Source organism: Pelodiscus sinensis, chromosome 3 (genome assembly GCF_049634645.1).
Source record: "Pelodiscus sinensis isolate JC-2024 chromosome 3, ASM4963464v1, whole genome shotgun sequence".
In the NCBI taxonomy this organism is placed as follows: domain Eukaryota; kingdom Metazoa; phylum Chordata; order Testudines; family Trionychidae; genus Pelodiscus; species Pelodiscus sinensis.
Window position 1 is genome coordinate 120867258 of NC_134713.1, and position 18101 is coordinate 120885358.

General features: G+C 41.1%; 2 long non-coding RNA genes across 4 annotated transcripts in view; one reads left to right on the top strand and one right to left on the bottom strand.

Annotated features, from left to right (window-relative positions):
• Positions 1-295: 295 nt before the first annotated feature.
• Positions 296-18101, bottom strand: part of LOC142827645 (uncharacterized) — a 121374-nt gene continuing 103568 nt past the window's right edge. The window contains exon 3 of the long non-coding RNA XR_012902347.1: positions 296-699. This is a non-coding gene — a long non-coding RNA (uncharacterized LOC142827645). The remainder of the gene's footprint in view (positions 700-18101) is intronic.
• The window catches only part of LOC142827644 (uncharacterized), a 42738-nt gene continuing 42023 nt past the window's right edge, over positions 17387-18101 (top strand). For all 3 annotated transcript variants that reach the window (XR_012902346.1, XR_012902345.1, XR_012902344.1), the window contains exon 1: positions 17387-17759. This is a non-coding gene — a long non-coding RNA (uncharacterized LOC142827644). The remainder of the gene's footprint in view (positions 17760-18101) is intronic.

Below are 18101 nucleotides of genomic sequence, written 5' to 3' on the forward strand. Positions count from 1 at the left end.
CTTAGTACATTATGTCCACTAGATGCCCTTTGTCAACATGGTTGTTGACACCCTTTAAGAATTCTAGTAGATTGGCAAGCCGTGATTTCCCCTTACAGAAATCATGTTGACTTTTCCCCAACAAATTATATTCATTTATATGTCTGATAATTCTATTCTTTATTACAGTTTCAATCAATTTGTCCAGTACTGAAATCAGGCTTCACATTAAGTACCTTCCAGTCATCTGGTACAGAAGCTGATTTCAATGATAGGTTACAAACTACAGTTAGTAGTTAATATTCCATAGTTAGTAGTTCTGCAATGTCACATTTGAGTTCTGAAGGAACTCGTGTGAATTTTAGAAACTATAGAAACTAAGAGGGTTAATATTTTAGGATGCGTCAGAACCTAAGTGTGGCTCCCAAATGTAATAAGAATATGGTAATCAAGGTGCTCCATGTAAAGAGCAAGTGGTGAAATGTCATGGTAATGCTCACCTTTGCATGCCATGTTTTACAAAAAGATAGCAGTGCGATTAAACAGCAAAACTTCATTCAGAATATATTTATGTGCCTGAAGCCTTTCTTCCCACAGCGTCGTAAATTCTTATCTCTACAGATTTATGATGTGTTTCACCTTGTGCTTCTTGCGCCATCTCAGGCAGTGTTATTTTTTCCCTGAGAATGCCACCATTCCAGTCTTGTCTCTCACTGTCTCCTACAAATGATGGGAACAGCAAAGGTTAAGAGGCATTCAGCTAACGCAGAACAGCTGAAGGGAACACTAGGAAAACAAAATGCAGAATGAAACAATATATCCCCAAGATATTAACAAAAAGAATTGGCTAGTTTTTGTCCCTGCTTGTTCTTTTCCCTACACCTGACACATATTTTGAAAAGCTCCATTAATGACAAAATGCTAACTCACACATTGCCTCTTATTTAAGCAGGACTGTTCTTCATATATAACCCAATAAGATATGCATCTACAATGCATCCATTGTCATTTTTGTAAATTAAAATACCTTCTTTTAATCCCTTTAAGATTTCCATTGGAACACTTCTCTATGCTAGTTCATAGTTTTAGTAATTTCCTAGAATTATATCAAGAGCCCAATGAGTCTCCTTGGGGACATAGTTTTTTTCCCCTTACATGCAATGCAATGGACAAAAAACTAATTCCATCCATGCCTCTGCAATAAAGATGAGAATGAGATATATTGCCTATAACATTTAATTAACTTAATGCATTTTTATTACATTGATTTGCTAAAACCCTGTGCATGACAGTATCATGGAAACTGAGTATAAGAAGAGCTATTAGATCACCAAGTCTGTGGCCTACTACTGCAGGATTGTTACTTATAATATATATTTCCACTGTTTAGACAAACTTTTAAATGTCTGGGCAGGTGAGAGGAGGAAGTTACATCACTTGATTTCAGAGACAATTCTGCCATCTATCAGGACCTAAATAGTCCTTTCAAAATTTCATCTTCTTATCACTTGATATAGTCCCACTAAATAATTCTTCTCCATTTGGGGATAGGGAGGGAATGGGTGTGCATCCACATACATCAATTATGTATCCTCAACCCTTCATCCTAAATATATGAAAAAACCACAATGTGTGCAATTGTGTCATAGCTTTGGGGTTAATTGTCATGCAGAAAAAAAAGAAACATATGGAATAAATCACTTAAAATATATCTTATGGGTTACTGCTAGTAATTACTCACTCTTTCTTGCAATGATTATTGAGGGTAAAAAAATAAAAAAGCTATTTATCACAAAATATTTACTGGAAATCTGAAAAATGCTAAATTAATCAGGAAGTTAGTTCTCAATTCTCATAACTGCTTTGCTGGTAATACTACTAAATAATTTACGGTAAGTATAGAGTGGATTTAAGGTTATTTAAAGTTTCTTTACATTCTTCCTCTTCAGCTGCCGTTCACTGAACCCACTGGCAAGAAATTATTCAACATACAAATCACCACAAATATCTTTTCTTCATTCAATTTTGCTTTCTTTGCCCAGGCACACACTAATGGATCTAAAAGTGACTATAGTACTACATAGCAATTTCAAAAACCAGCTGAAGAGAGAAGCTGCCGGAGCTTGGTTTCATTTACAAGTTTGACACTTGTAATCAAGATCTTAACAAAAACTCGAACTGGATGCTTGCTACATTCCACACCCTAATGACATCAAAAGCTAAGTATCAGGTACTTACAGACCACTCTATGAGCCTTATTTAGCGCACACACTCTAATTGACATTTTTCCCTATTTTTTTCTTCTCTTTCCTTTCCCATTCCCTCTCTTTTCTGCTATTTATTTGTACCCTGGACCTCTTACTCCATTCATCTGAAGTAAGTTGTACTTACGAAAACTCATGGAACTATCTACATTTTTTGTTAGTCTCTAAGATGCTGCAGGACCATTTGCTGTTTTTGAAGTTTTTTTCAATTACAGACTAACATGGCTACCCCTCTGAATCTTTTCCTATGGTCTTCTATCGCAAGAAAACCATTTTCAATAACTGGAATATATCATTATGAACAATTATCTATAATATAACACTCCAGTCAATTCTATACCTTTAATGACAGAGGTCACATTTTGCACTACATCCATTCATGGAGCTATGCAGCAAAGCTGAAATTCATCTCTGTAGAGGAGGCAAACACAAGTCCTACATGCTACATAATTCAGCAAAACAAGGTTTAAGTGGTCAATAGGTCTTGAACTGGACATCTAAAAGGGGTAAATTTTATTGAAACTCCCAAACTTTGCAATACACTTATAGTAACTACAGAGACCCAGTGAACATCCACTTAGTGTAGAAGTTCTGTGGAAAAAAGGACTTCACTATAAAACAGTTCCACTATTCTAAACCATTAGAAATTTTCCAGTTGACGTCAGTGGGCTTTCACTCAGGCCATAAGTGTGCAGGCTAAATAATTTTAGCCACAGCCTGCCTCTTTCACTATCTGGTTTAGAGGTTACTCAAGTTACATTTAACAGATTAAAGCACAGGTATTTGGGAGAGATGCACTTGAACCAAAACAAAATCTGAATACCCCCAACATGGCTGAAATCTAGTTCCTTCTGGTCTAGTCTAGCACATCTAAATCTAGCTGCGTTCTGTGGTGACAGGTGTCAGTACAAAACCTGAAGATATATATTCCAGTGCTTCAGCATAAGAGAAAAAAGCTAGGACAGAGTGAAATCCTACTCTCCTATTTCCTCGTGTTATCATGTTATCAGTTCAGCAATGCTGTAGCTCTTAAACGTACAGGGTATTAGTTTAAACTCTTTGGAGTGAGCCATATGATTACGGCCTGCTCGTGTGAATAGAAAATGGTGACCTTGCTCCTCTATGGTTTTTTTATACTACGGATTTTTAAAATTAAACTTTTCATTGATTCTTACCATCTTTATATTTATTGAGGTATTTTGTAGCTTTTCCAAACTCTCATTTTCCAAATCCCCATCAGAATAGGTGACAGGTACCTAGCACTAGATGGGGCTTAGCCTGCCCAATCTGAGGCATTCTGCCACTTGTAAACACCATCTTGCTTGCAGGCAAAGCACTGACTACAGTGGCACCTGGCCCAGCATGGTGTTGCACTGCCTGGCTACCCCACTGCAGGTAGAGTCCCTTAAGCCCAGTGGCTGAAGATGAAGTGAGTCCACAGGGCCCTGGCATTGTCCTATAGGAACAGGCTGTTCTGTGCATACCAGCATCTAGTGAGACAGAGCCATTCGTGATGCAGCAACAGCAAGTCCGTCCTTCCATGGTGGTTTTCAGCACAGCTGGAGCTAGGGCCATCAAGGAGGGGAGAGAGCGAGCAGAATAGGAGAGGAAAGGAGAAAGGGGCTGGAGTGAAGGGAACCAGACAGTCACAGCCAGGGGGTGAGGCCTGACAGTTTTATTCAGGCCTCCCCAAAGAATGTTTGCACCAGTCACATATACCCCTCAGAGGGTTTTTTATTTATTCTTGTTATCCTTGTTGGTGAATAAAGTACTAGAAGCCCTTCTCTGTGCTTAGCACACAGATGTTCCGAATGGCAGGCAAGGACATCCTTAGTCTCTCAGGGTATGTCTACACTAGCCCCCTAGTTCGAACTAGGGATGCTAATGTAGGCATTCGAACTTGCAAATGAAGCCCAGGATTTAAATATCCCGGGTTTTATTTGCATCTCCCCATTCGGGTGCCATTTTTAAATCCCCTTAGTCCGAACTAACTGCCCACAGCTACACGGCGCAGTCAAACGTTAACTCAAACTAAGTCCTTAGTTCGAGTTAACTGTTACACCTCATTCCACGTGGGCTGGAGCAGAAGGAAAGCCCTCCGATCAGCTGGAGTGCCGCGCAGCCTCTGCTGAACCAGGTAGCTTCCCCTCTGCCCCAGCCCACGTGGAACATGGTGCACCTGGGCTTAAAACCACAGCCAGTTGGCTGGAAAGCAGCCAACTCCTCTTTGCTTCAGCCCAGAGGCCTTGTGCTCAGCCCTGGGAGGCTGAGGCGCACTCCAGCTGATCGGGCGGCTTCTCCTCTGCTCCAGCCCAGGTATAGCTTGGTGCACCTAGGCTGAACACCACGGCCGGCCAGCTGACTGGGCAGCTACTCCTCTGCTCCAGCCCAGCTGCACTGCGCTCAGCCCAAGGAGGCTGCACCTCGATCTAGCAGGGCTGGAGGAAAGAGGAAGGGCTTCCCAGCCAGCAGGAGAGCAGCGCAGCCTCCCGGCGCTGGAGCAAAGAGGAGGGCTGCCTGGCCAGCTGGCCATGGTGTTCAGCCTAGGTGCACCCTTCTTTGTGGGAGGAGAGAGTTGGCCCCAGAAGAGGCACCAACAGGGTCTTCCCTGCTGCATGGGGGGAGTGGGGAAAATTCCTGGGAGGAGGCATGTACAGGAGACTCCCTGCTCCCACTGGCATCTTGTCTCCTGCTGCAGAGCCCTGTCCCCTCCCCACACCCCAGAACCCTGTCCCTTTCCCCCACTAACACCCTGTATCTGTTTGAAGGGGCACCAAATTATTAGCCTGCCTGGGGCACCCACATGTCTCAGTCCAGCCCTGATCATAATAGAGGCCCAATTTAAAGGTATACCCCAAATTAAAAAACAATGTAAAAGAACTAAAACAGAGCCAGCAAGGCTTAAGCATGTAAAAGAAGCAGTGAGAGATAAAAAGGCATCTTTTAAAAAGTGGAAGTCAAATCCTAGTGAGGTAAATAGAAAGGAGCATAAACACTGCCAAATTAAATGTAAAAATGTAATAAGAAAAGTGAAAAAGGAGTTTGAAGAACAGCTAGCCAAAAACTCAAAAGGTAATAACAAAATGTTTTTTAAAGTACATCAGAAGCAGGAAGCCTGCTAAACAGCCAGTGAGGCCCCTGGACGATCGAGATACAAAAGGTGCACTTCGAGACAATGAAGTCATTGCAGAGAAACTAAATGAATTCTTTGCTTCAGTCTACTCGGCTGAGGATGTTAGAGAGATTCCCAAACCTGACCTGTCCTTTATAGGTGACATATCTGAGGAACTGTCGCAAATTGAAGTCATTAGAGGAGGTTTTGGAATTAATTGATAAGCTTAACAGTAACGGAACCAGATGGCATTCATACAAGAGTTCTGAAAGAATTCAAATGTGAAACTGTGGAACTATTAACTATGGTTTATAACCTATCCTTTAAATCAGCTTCTGTACTCAATGACTGGACGATAGCTAATGTAACGCCAATATTTAAAAAGGGCTCTAGGGGTGATCCCAGCAAATACAGACCAGTAAGTCTAACGTCAGTACTGGGGAAATTAGTTGAAACAATGGTAAAGAATAAAATTGTCAGACACATAGAAGAACATAATTTGTAGGGCAAAAGTCAACATGGTTTTTCTAAAGGGAAATCATGTCTTACTAATTTATTAGAGTTCTTTGAAGGGGTCAACAAACATGTGGACAAGGGGGTTCCAGTAGATACAGTGTACTTAGTTTTCCAGAAAGCCTTTGACAAGGTCCCTCACCAAAGGTTCATATGTAAATTAAGTTGTCATGGGATAAGAAGAAAGATCCTTTCATGGACTGAGAACTGGTTAAAAGATAAGAAAACAAAGATTAGGAATAAATGGTAAGTTTTCTGATTGGAGAGGGGTAACCAGTGGTGTTCCCCAAGGGTCAGTCCTAGGACCAATCCTATTCAACTTATTCATAAATGATCTGGAGAAAGGGGTAAACAGTGAGGTGGGAAAGTTTGCAGACGATACTAAACTGCTCAAGATAGTTAAGAGCGAAGCAGAATGAAGATCCCATGATGTTAGGAATCATTAAAAAAAGGGATAGAGAATAAGCCGAAGAATATTTTATTGCCCTTATATAAATTCATGGTACGCCCACAGCCCACATCTTGAATACTACATACAGATGTGGTCTTCTCATCACAAAAAATATATACTGGCATTAGAAAAGGTTCAGAGAAGGGCAATTAAAATGATTAGGGGTTTGGAACGGGTCCCATATGAGAAGAGATTAAAGAGACTAGGATTTTTCAGCTTGGAAGAGAGGAGACTAAGGGGGGATATGATACAGGTATATAAAATCATGAGTGGTGTGGAGAAAGTGAATAAGGAAAAGTTATATACTTCTTGTCATAATATAGGAATTAGGGGCCATGAAATGAAGTTAATGGGCAGTTTTAAAACAAATAAAAGCAAGTTCTTCTTCACACAGTGCATAGTCAACCTGTGGAACTCCTTGCCTGAGGAGGTTGTGAAGAATAGGACTATAACAGGGTTTAAAAGAGAACTAGATAAATTCATTGAGGTTAAGTCCATTAATGGCTATTAGCCAGGATTGATAAGGAGTGGTGTCCCGAGCCTCTGTTTATCAGAGGGTGGAGAGATCACTTGATCATTACCTGTTCAGTCAGTCACTCCCTCTGGGGCATCTAGCATTGGCCACTGTCAGCAGACAGGATACTGGGCTGGATGGACCTTTGGTCTGACCCAGTATGGCCATTCTTTTGCTCTTTATTCATTCCACAGTCTGCTGCACTTCCATAGCCTCCCTCTTTGGCCAGCTGCTGGTACTGGATCCTACCACAGTCTCAGCTGGTACTAATTTCCAGGCTATCCAAAGCAGATGGAAATGTCTGCTTCTTCATTCTCCATTTAACACCCACACAATGCCTAACACAGCCAGGGAATGTTATTGTGGCTATATATGTGTATGCACATCATCATTGCCATACCAGAACGGACCGGTGGCCCATCTAGTCTGGTATCCTGTCTCCAACAACAGCCAAAACCAGATACCTCAAAGGCCTAAACCTCCCATAATGCACTGAATTGTGCAACATGCTTCTGTAAGAAGAAATTCTTCCTGACTCTCCATGTGTTGCACAGTTATGTCCCGAAGCACAAGGAGAAATAACCTTAGTGATTTATTTATCCTAGCTTGAGTAATTTCAGATGCTGTTGTTCTTCACATGAATTCATAATCCTTCTTTGAACCTCATTCAGATATTATAGTAATACGTTCCACGAGATGATTTGATGTCATATAACTTTTAAAAATCCAACCATGCTCCAGACACGAGCATCAGATTTTAATGTCATCAAATGTTTACGGCAGAATGAAAAGCATTTAGGGGGTAAAGTTAGGAATCTGAATATTATTCACTTACTGGTTTATCCGTTGTCCCTACCGGTAGGTTACTGACAGATCTTTACAACTCTCTTCAAGTTAATAAGACATCTCATTATGAATATAAATAAGACCAAGCCTTGGCCAAAGATAGTTTAATATATATTGCTTAAGTAGACAGCATAAATAGTTCATGCCAGTTTATTGCTATGAGAACACAACATGCTTTAATTTCCTGGAGGAGGGACAACATTTAGTTATTTAAAAATATATATGTATAAAATTTTTAAACAAATCAGATATAAAAGAGCAGAAGGTTGTTTTTATCATGATACATGTAAAATAGTTATATTTTAAATATAATATATAAATATTTTACATGCATCATGATAAAAGCCACATTCTGCTCTTTTCTATCCAAATATAAAGCAATTATAGAGTACCTATTACTATACCATCCAGATGCTTGAGTATAGAAATGTATACTATCATATATTTGAATACCAAAGAAACACTTTTTCTCTTCATAGGTTGTGCTAGGCCAGCATGATCTGTTTTATTTATTTTACCCCTTTCCTTCCCTTCCACTTGGCTCTTCTGATTCTGGAAAGGCAAAGGAGGAAGGTTTGGCAATGGAACTTGAAGATAGTCTAGCACTTTACTAGATATACTTCATTATTTTATTTAAAGTAGCATTTAACGACTCAATTGAAATGAGAACCTAATTTTGTTAGGCACTATGTAAGCATGGATAAACATAGTGTCTGTCCTGAATAACTCACTGCTGAAATGGGAATCAAGACTGAGGGGAAAAACAACTGAGGAGAGTTGGCAGTTTTTCAAAGGGACATTGTTAAGGACCCAAAAGCAAGCTATTCCACTGCGTCGGAAAGATAGAAAATATGGCAAAAGACTGCCTTGGATTAACTACGAGATCTTGCATGATCTACAAATAAAAAAGGAGACATATAAAAAATGGAAAGTAGGACAAATTACAAAGAATGAATATAGGCAAACAATACAGGAATGCAGGTGCAAGATTAAAAAGGCAAAGGCACAAAATGAGCTCAAACTAGCTATGGGAATAAAGGGGTACAAGAAGACTTATTTATAAATACATTAGAAGCAAGAGGACAGGGTAGGCCTACTGGTCAGTGAGGAGGGAGAAACAGTAACAGGAAACTTGGAAATGGCAGAGATGCTTAATGACTTCTTTGTTTTGGTCTTCACCGAGAAGTCTGAAGGAATGCCTAACATAGGGAATGCTAGTGGGAAGGAGGTATGTTTAGAAGATAAAATAAAAAAAGAACAAGTTAAAAATCACCTAGAAAAGTTAGATGCCTGCAAGTCACCAGGGCCTGATGAAGTGCATCCTAGAATACTGAAGGAGCTAATAGAGGAGGTATCTAACTATCATCTTTGGAAAATCTTGGGAGACAGGAGAGATTCTGGATGACTGGAAAAGGGCAAATATAATGCCCATTTATAAAAAGAGAAATAAGAACAACCCAGGAAACTACAGACCAGTTAGTTTAAATTCTCTGCCAGCGAAGATAATGGAGCAGGTAATTAAGGAAATCATCTATAAACACCTGGAAGGTGGCAAGGCGGTAAGGAACTGCCAGCATGGATTTGTAAAGAACAAATCGTGTCAAACCAATCTGATAGCTTTCTTTGCTAGGATAATGAGTCTTGTGGATAAGAGAGAAGTGGTGGATGTGGTATACCTAGAGTTTAGTAAGGCATTTGATACAGTCTTGCATGATATTCTTATCAATAAACTAGGCAAATACAACTTAGATGGGGCTACTATAAGGTGGGTGCATAACTGGCTGGATAACTGTACTCAGAGAGTAGTTGTTAATGGTTCACAATCCTGCTGGAAAGATATAAGTGGAGTTCCGCAGGGGTCTGTTTTGGGACTGGCTTTCTTCAATATCTTCATCAACGATTTAGATATTTGCATAGAAAGTACGCTTATTAAGTTTGCGGATGCTACCAGGCTGGGAAGGGTTGCGACTGCTCTGGAGGATAGGGTCATAATTCAAAATGATCTGGACAAATTGTAGAAATGGTCTGAGGTAAACAGGATGAAGCTTAATAAAGACAAATGCAAACTGCTCCACTTAGGAAGGAACAATCAGTTTCACACATAAAGAATGGGAAGTGACTGTCTAGGAAGAAGCACGGCAGAAACGGATCTAGGGCTTATAGGGGACCACAAGCTGAATACGAGTCAGCAGTGTGATGCTGTTGCAAAAAATGCAAACATGATTCTGGGAAGCATTAATAGGTGTGTTGTGAGCAAGACACAAGAAGTCATTCTTCCACTCTACTCTGCGCTAGTTAGGCCTCGGAGTATTGTGTCCAGTTCTGGGCACTGCATTTCAATAAGGATGTAGAGAAATTGGAGAGGGTCCAGAGAAGAGCAACAAGAATGATTAAAGGTCTAGAGAACATAACCTATGAAGGAAGGCTGAAAGAATTGGGTTTGTTTAGTTTAGAAAAGAAAAGACTGAGGGGGGACATGATAGCCGTTTTCAGGTATCTAAGGGTATGTCTACACTACCACCCTAGTTCGAACTAGGGTGGTAATGTAGGCAACCGGAGTTGCAAATGAAGCCCGGGATTTGAATTTCCCGGGCTTCATTTGCATCTCGCCAGGCGCCGCCATTTTTAAATGTCCGCTAGTGCGGACTCCATGCCGCGTGTAGCTGCGCAGCACGGAGTCCGCACTAGCGGACATTTAAAAATGGCGGCGCCTGGTGAGATGCAAATGAAGCCCGGGAAATTCAAATCCCGGGCTTCATTTGCAACTCCGGTTGCCTACATTACCACCCTAGTTCAAACTAGGGTGGTAGTGTAGACATACCCTAAAAGGGTGTCATAAGGAGGAGGGAGAAAACTTGTTCATCTTGGTCTCTGAGGATAGAACAAGAAGCAGTGGGCTTAAACTGCAGCAAGGGAGGTTTAGGTTGGACATTAGGAAAAAGTTCCTAATTGTCAGGGTAGCTAAACACTGGAATAAATTGCCCAGGGAGGTTGTGGAATCCCAATTTCTGAAGATATTTAAGAGTAGGTTAGATAAATGTCTATCAGGAATGGGCTAGACAGTATTTGGTCCTGCCATGGGGGCAGGGGACTGGACTCGATGACCTCTCGAGGTCCCTTCTAGTCCTAGTATTCTATGATTCTATGAAATGCGCTAATGCAGAAGACAAAGGGCTCAAGGGGAAACAGAGTAAGTGAAATGATTTGCTGAAGGTCAGCTGCAGAACTAGACCAGTGCTATGTCTATTAGCCTGTGCTGCTGCCTCTCTAATTTGGAAGGGAATTTATCAGAGGTACTTCAGCTCCAATTTTCCTCTTGAGCCTCAATAGCTCCAGTTTCTGAGTACTGCTGTCTGAGTCATAAACAAGGAGATGGTCTAGGATATAACCTAATGCTAATCTATTTTGAGATTTAAAGATCTCAACCATAATCTTTCAGGTCCACTTCATGGATAACAGGAAACCAAAGGCTGCTGTGCCATTTGGAGCTGGCATTCCTTTACCTAGGGAGGACTAGCAAGGCACCATTCTGAGTCATCCAGCCCTGAGGTAACAAAGGATTGTATCACATTGATTAAATCTTTGAGCTATCAAGGTGTAATTGGCAAGAAACAGCCATCATGCAAGAAGTCACATTTTGATTTTCTTTCTTTGAAATCTTAGATGGGGTAGCCATGTTAGGTTATATCAGCCAAACCAATGAGGAGCCCTGTTGCACTTTACTGCACTGATGAAGTGGGTTTTACCCATGAAAATTTACGCCCAAATAAATCTGTTAGTCTTTAAACAAAAGGTAGGTTTCAGGAGAGCAGAGAGGGCAGTAGCTGTGCATAAGAATGCGGCTTGCTTTTCTTCCCGGCCTCTCGATAAGGGAATGAGGGGAAAATACTGGGATTCCGTGCATGCCTCTCACTCCTGGCTGGTGAAAGGAAGGGGCAGGTGAGTAATTCATGGAATATTTAAAGTGTCACAGGATTCTTCATTGTCTTTTTATCAAAGTTGCATGGAGCACAGAGGACTAACAACTCCAGGTTTTGTATCATCTTGAGCCACTGTCCACGTTAGCTCCCCAGAGTGCATTAGTTTTTCTGTAAGCATAACTTCCATTTTCCCAGAGTTTAGTTTGAGCCATCTGCTTTTCATCTAGGTTGAATGACATCTGTGTGCTGGTATCTTCTGTGGAAAAGCTTTAAAGCTGGGCTGTCAATACCTAGCTAGCATTTGGGGCTATATAGATTTTAAAAGGCACAGACTTTGGATTGATCTATGTGGACCACATGCGTGAAGATATTGAGGATAAGCAGGATCCCCTATCACCACCATTTGGGATCTTTTCAGAGGAATGAAAGAACCTAGTTCAGAAGTATTCCATCCTCTCTTTCATCTGGTTGATAGAACTGTGTCATTAACTGCTGATAGGTTGAGCAGCATGAAGTTTGTTCTTTGTCTAGAGCTACAAAGATAGAATCTAGCAGTCCATCCAGGGTTATCGTTATGCTATGACCTAACCTGAAACCCAGTCAGAGAAGCTTCTGTATTTTAGCTAAAAAGTTGCTGGCATTTGATTGTCCACACTTTTAATGAATTTTATTGGCCAACTTTTTAGGGAAAAAGGGAAGTTGAAAACAAGATGGTAGATTTCAAGAACATTATTTCTGCCTCTCTGTTAACTATGTTGAATCCCAACTATGTAATTGAGAGCAGAATTTGTCCTACTATAATTATGTAGAATTAAATATATGATGAAGCAGTAGCATCCACTCCACAGTTATAATATAAATGGGTATCAATAATAAGACATTTTTATACTTTTTAAAAATGTCTCAATACAAATCATAGGCACAAAATTAATAAGTTAGGCACAGGGTCAAAACAGACTCTTCGCACTGATGCTGAATCGGACAAGGAGTTCCTGAATTATGACACCAAGCAGTGGTGTTTGGTAGCCTTCAAAAAGTTTTGGTTTCCCACCATTTTAAGGAACAAAAACTGCTAGACTGATCTGTAGAGTTCAGAAGAAAACTGCAGTTTATTCACTCTAATTTAGAGTATTATTAATATTTGACATAGGAATGTCTTTATGGATCATCATCTCAAATAATTTTAACAAAAGGCATCAAAATGCTAGAGATCTAAGATTTCCATTAAAATGTTTCTAGCTATTTCCTTGCTAAACTGAGATCAGAATGTAAGCTTGACAATGGAAATCTGAAAAATCAGACAAATGAAAGCACATTAAAAATTGTACTCATTAGATTAGAACAATCTTTTCCAATTTCTTCTTTGGTGTTTTCTTTCTAGCTTATCATCAGACAGTGATACAATTGAAATAAATGTATTAGATTAATATAGGTGGGTGTTGGAAGGAAATACAACCCTGTTCTGGTTCATCATTCCTAAATCTCCTACTGTGATCCCACCCCTGTGTGCACGCACACTCTGTTACCCCAAAAATATTCTCACTGGAGACCACCGAGAGTTACACTAGTATGGGTTTATTTCCACTAGGTAAAACTAAAGAGGAGAAAGCAGCCACCAAAGGTTTAAGCTCTCTCTCTCTCACTCGCTCTCTCTCTCTCACACACACACACACACACCCCTCCATTCATTCACACCTTCAGGCAATCACACACTTACACAGACATATGGGTTGCAGAAGGAGCCAAGGCATGTGGATCCTGGAGGGTCTGTCTGCTCATCATGGCTGGGGAAGCTAGTCAGGAGGAAAGACACTGGAGGGGAGCTTCTCAAGATCAGTAGAAGGAAAAAGAGAGCATCTCACATGTGCTCCTTCTCTTTATATAGTGTCTGAATGGCTCCTGTGACTCATTCACCTCATTCATCAGGGAGCATGCCCAGACTTCCCTTTATCCAGCAGAGAGCATGCCCAGACTTCCCTTTATCCATCAGGGAGCATGCCCATACTGTGATGACTCATTGCCATGTGGTCCATTCTTCCAAGCCTTCTTCAAATACACTCACACTCTCTCTCCATTCACTCAGAGGAGAATGCAGCTTAGGGAAAGTTACAAGCAAGGGGGCTGCATGTTACAAAGATTACAAAGTTGCAGTTTACAGTAAATTTGAGAGTTACACAGATTGCAAAGATTGACAAGGATCATAATAAGTTGCAGTTTAAAATCTTAGGCCTTGCAGTTTGGTGTAGCTTTAGAAAATCCATGCATATAAATATAGTGAGCTCAGGCGGAGGCTTTTTTATGCAACACACTCACACTCCATTGTGCATCTATCATGATCAACAAAAAGCAACCCTGGCTCATCCAATGTTTAAGAGATCAGCAGTAGCATGTGCAACAAGGGAGATTGGAGGAAGAAGGGAACTCAAGCTATGAGGGAAGATGATAATATGTCTTGGATGGAAGCTAGAGGCATGAAGGTAAGTGTAATGGTTAGTAGGTTTCCGGTATAAGGTGATGGAAATGTGTCAGTTATGTAACAGTACTGTAGTGTCAAAGAAGTGGATCTCTCATGTGGACTGGTCCAGGTGTGGTAGAAGTTAAAATTCTTCAAGAGTGTCTATCCCATTGAAACAAAAGTGTCTATCCCGTAGGTCCATATGATGAAGATATCATCAATGTAGCATAAATAGAGCTAAGGGGCGAAAGCTGAGGAAACATTGTTCAACATCAGCCACAAATATGTTGGCATATTGAGGGGCCATGCAGCTGCCCATAGCTGTGCCACTGACTTGAAGATATATATTGTTTACAGCCATGCCCTAAAATACAACCAGATTTGCTCCATCCCACAGACAGAGACAAACATCTACAGGATCTATATCAAGCATTCTTAAATACTGAAATATCCACCGGAGAAGTGAAAAAACATCAACAGAGCCAGAAGAGTACCCAGACATGAACTACTTCAAGACAGGTCAAGAAAAGAAAACAATAGAACACCACTTATCACCTACAGCCCAAACTTAAACCCTTCTAAAGCATTATCAACAATCTACAACCTATCCTGAAAAATGACCCCTCATTCTCACAGGCCTTGGGGGACAGGCCAATCCTCGCCTACAGACAACCCCAAACCTCAAGTAACCACGCAACACATCTCCATCATAATGATCCAGGAACCCACCCTTGCAATCAACCCCAATGCCAACTCTGTCCATACATGTATGCAAACGATATCACCACAAGACCTAACCACATAAACCATCACATTAGAGGCTCATGTAACTGCACGTCCACTCATGTGATCTATGCCATCAAATGCCAGCAATGCCCTTCTGCCATGTATATTGGCCAAACTGGACAGTCTCTGCGAGAGAGAATTAATGGACACAAATCAGATATCCAAAAAGGCAACACTCAGAAAACTGTTGGGGAACATTTTAACTTGCCTAAGCACTCATTTATGGATCTCAGAGTCACCATACTGTTTCAGGCCAATTCTACACAGGGAAGCCTTAGAACTTAACTTCATTTACAGGTTTGATTCGGATCACAAAGGTATGAATAAAGACATTGGCTGGATGGCCTGCTACATTCCACATCCTAATGACATAAAAAATCCAACTATGGGTACTTAAGAACAATTTGCACCTTCTCTGTCAGCTTCATATGACGTGAACACTCTACCAGACTATTTCTTTCCCCTTTTTCCTTCTCTCCCCGCACCTCCCCCATTCTCTATTTATTTAGAAACTGCATCTTTAATAACCCCATCTGAAGAAGTAGGTTGTGCCCACGAAAGGACATGATACCTTCTACATGTTTTGTTATTCTTTAAGGTGCTGCAAGACTATTCATTGTTTACGTTTTTTCAAGGTTAATAAGTAAGCTATTCACAGCTAAGGCAAAGGAGGGTTTCCTTCCCTTTCTTAATTTTTAAATAGAGCCATTTTCAGAGGTATACACACACACACACACACACACACACACACACACAATCAGCTATCAAAAGCTTACCACAGAACAGTATCTGAGATTCTATAATTATTTCTGTTTTAAGAGTAATAAAACTTCTACAACATCTCACATATTACAGTGTGATTATTGTCATCAGATGTTCACCTTTTAGTGGTGACCATTATCCACAGGAAGTAGTCCTATAAGTTCTCTACAGGCAAAACTCCTATTGACTTGGAGCTGTTTGTTAATTGCAGAACTGAGCCTAAAGGTGGGGAAAAAACCTTATTTATGTGTACATTGCTTGCATCATATGAAGATCTATTTCTGGATCCATTGAAAACACAAACACATACACATTATTTTAAGCAAACTTGTTAGTCTAAGTAACTTTCCCTAACAGTTCTCTTTGACAAAGTGCAACTGTATCCCCACAGTACAGCATCTTGACGTGTTCCATTTTGTTCAATGCACTTACTGTTTCCTAAAGACAAAGATCTAATAGTCCTGAGTGACTTTTTATGGATGTGTTCACATGCTCGGTATGTGATCTCCTGATAATACGTGGGTGTTATTTTCACTACAGCCACAACTCAGACTTTTGCTTTCTGTTCTTGTGTGGTCAGATGTAGAAGCTGGACACGTGCAGTCTATGAGCCATCTTTTTTACAACAGTTAAGAAGGCCTAAGGATAAACTAGCCATACTAGTGCACAGTATTCACCTACTGCGCATTTAGGAGGGAGACCAAAAAGAAAAAAAACACCTTCAAGTGCTGTGGAAGTCCAGCAGTACAATGCATCTCTCCATTGCACTTGCCCCAAACTCCCTAGATGTTCTCTCCTCTGCTAGAGCTTTCTCTTTTCCCAAAAAGAGATTCTTCATTTTGTTCCCATTTTCCTTTATGTTGTTCTTGATCATGTTCACTCTGGCTACTCCTGGCACTTGACCACAGCTTTGCTGATACTACAACAATCACAACTAGCACCAGCTTTTGTCCCAGTCTATCTCTGTCTCTAGTCTTTGACCTATCACCATTTGCCCGACTCAGGCATCCACCACACCTCCCTCTGCCACTTCCCAGCCTTACCCTCACTCCTGCCCCCTCCACAGGAGAAGCAGATCCATGCCCCCCCAAATTTAAATGGATTGTTTTAACAATGTTCCCCCCATAATATAAAACAGACCTGAAGGCTGCTGAAGGCTGGCTGCCCCTGCCCTTTCTGCCTGGTGCAGAGCTGGCCCCCTGAGCAAGTGCAAGGGTGACTTGCCAAGTCTGTTGGCCCCCATCAGTATTTTTATGCTCGCACACAATGCTTTCCTACAAAGTTTAAGCCAATAAAGTCAGCCTACTAACAAAAAATCCCTCATCTTTCCATGCAGTGCTTAGAAACCGAGTGATAAGCTCTGGAAAAATGTAGATAAAGCGATAAGATTTTTAAGACATTTTGCGGGTCTTACGTAATCTTTTGTATTTGCTTTCTCTGTTTTGTCTGAGCCTTGCTCAGTCTTAAAATCAGGCACAACTCACATTGAATTATGTTGGAACTTTGCCTGAGTAAAGACTGCAAAGTTGGACCCGTGACTAATGATACATTTTAGAGGAAAAGAAGGGCAAAGTTTTGTCTCAACTAGAGAACTGGTCTGTACTAAAATGATTTGCATTTCATACGTCGTACTGAACCATCTCTTCAGCAGCCTGTTTGACAGAAACGGATGATGTAAATGTAAGTGCAAGGACACTGTTCAACAATCACAGGTGTTCATCAACGATGACATCAGAATGCACACTAGAATTTTAGCTCATAAGGAAATAATCCCAACTCTCACTTATAGTTATCAGACTTGGGCGACCTATAGAAACCACCTGGAAAATCAGCACCAACCCTTTCTTTGGCAGAGACTCAATATAAAATGGGAGGATCACCACGCTAATGTCAGCATTTACAGAGTCCAACATCTTCGCTGTTGAAGCCCTGATTATCCAGCATCAGCTGAGATGGCGCTGTGCACACTTACAAAACAACTGCTGTATGGCCAACTCAAAGGATAAAGGAAATGGAGAGGCCCCAAGAAATGCTTTAAAGGTGCCCTCAATATAATTATCAAGAAATGTGACATCGACACTAAACAGTGGGAGACAGTAGCCTATCCATACATTCATCCATCTGAGAGTCTGTTCAAGTACTCCTAAATGGAAAGAGGTAGGCCCACCAAATTTGATATGCAGCTTCCTCTTATAATGTAAAGCAAGGTCAGGGTTTGGTTGTGCCAGTACAAACGGATGTGTCTGAAACCAGAGTGTTTCTTATCAAACAGAAAAGGAGGGGTCTGATAGCAGGAGCAGTTATATTCCACAATAACCACAGGGAGGGCAGCAAGCCTGCCAGCCTCATGAAGCAGCCACTGGTCAGGTGGCATGGTCCCCCACAGCCCTCATTTCCCACTAGCCGAGAATCATGGGCCTCATGGAGTCCCCTCACACCTCCTAAACCCCTGCCCGGACTCCTGAGACTCTCCCACATCTCCAGCTCCCTCTCCTGAGC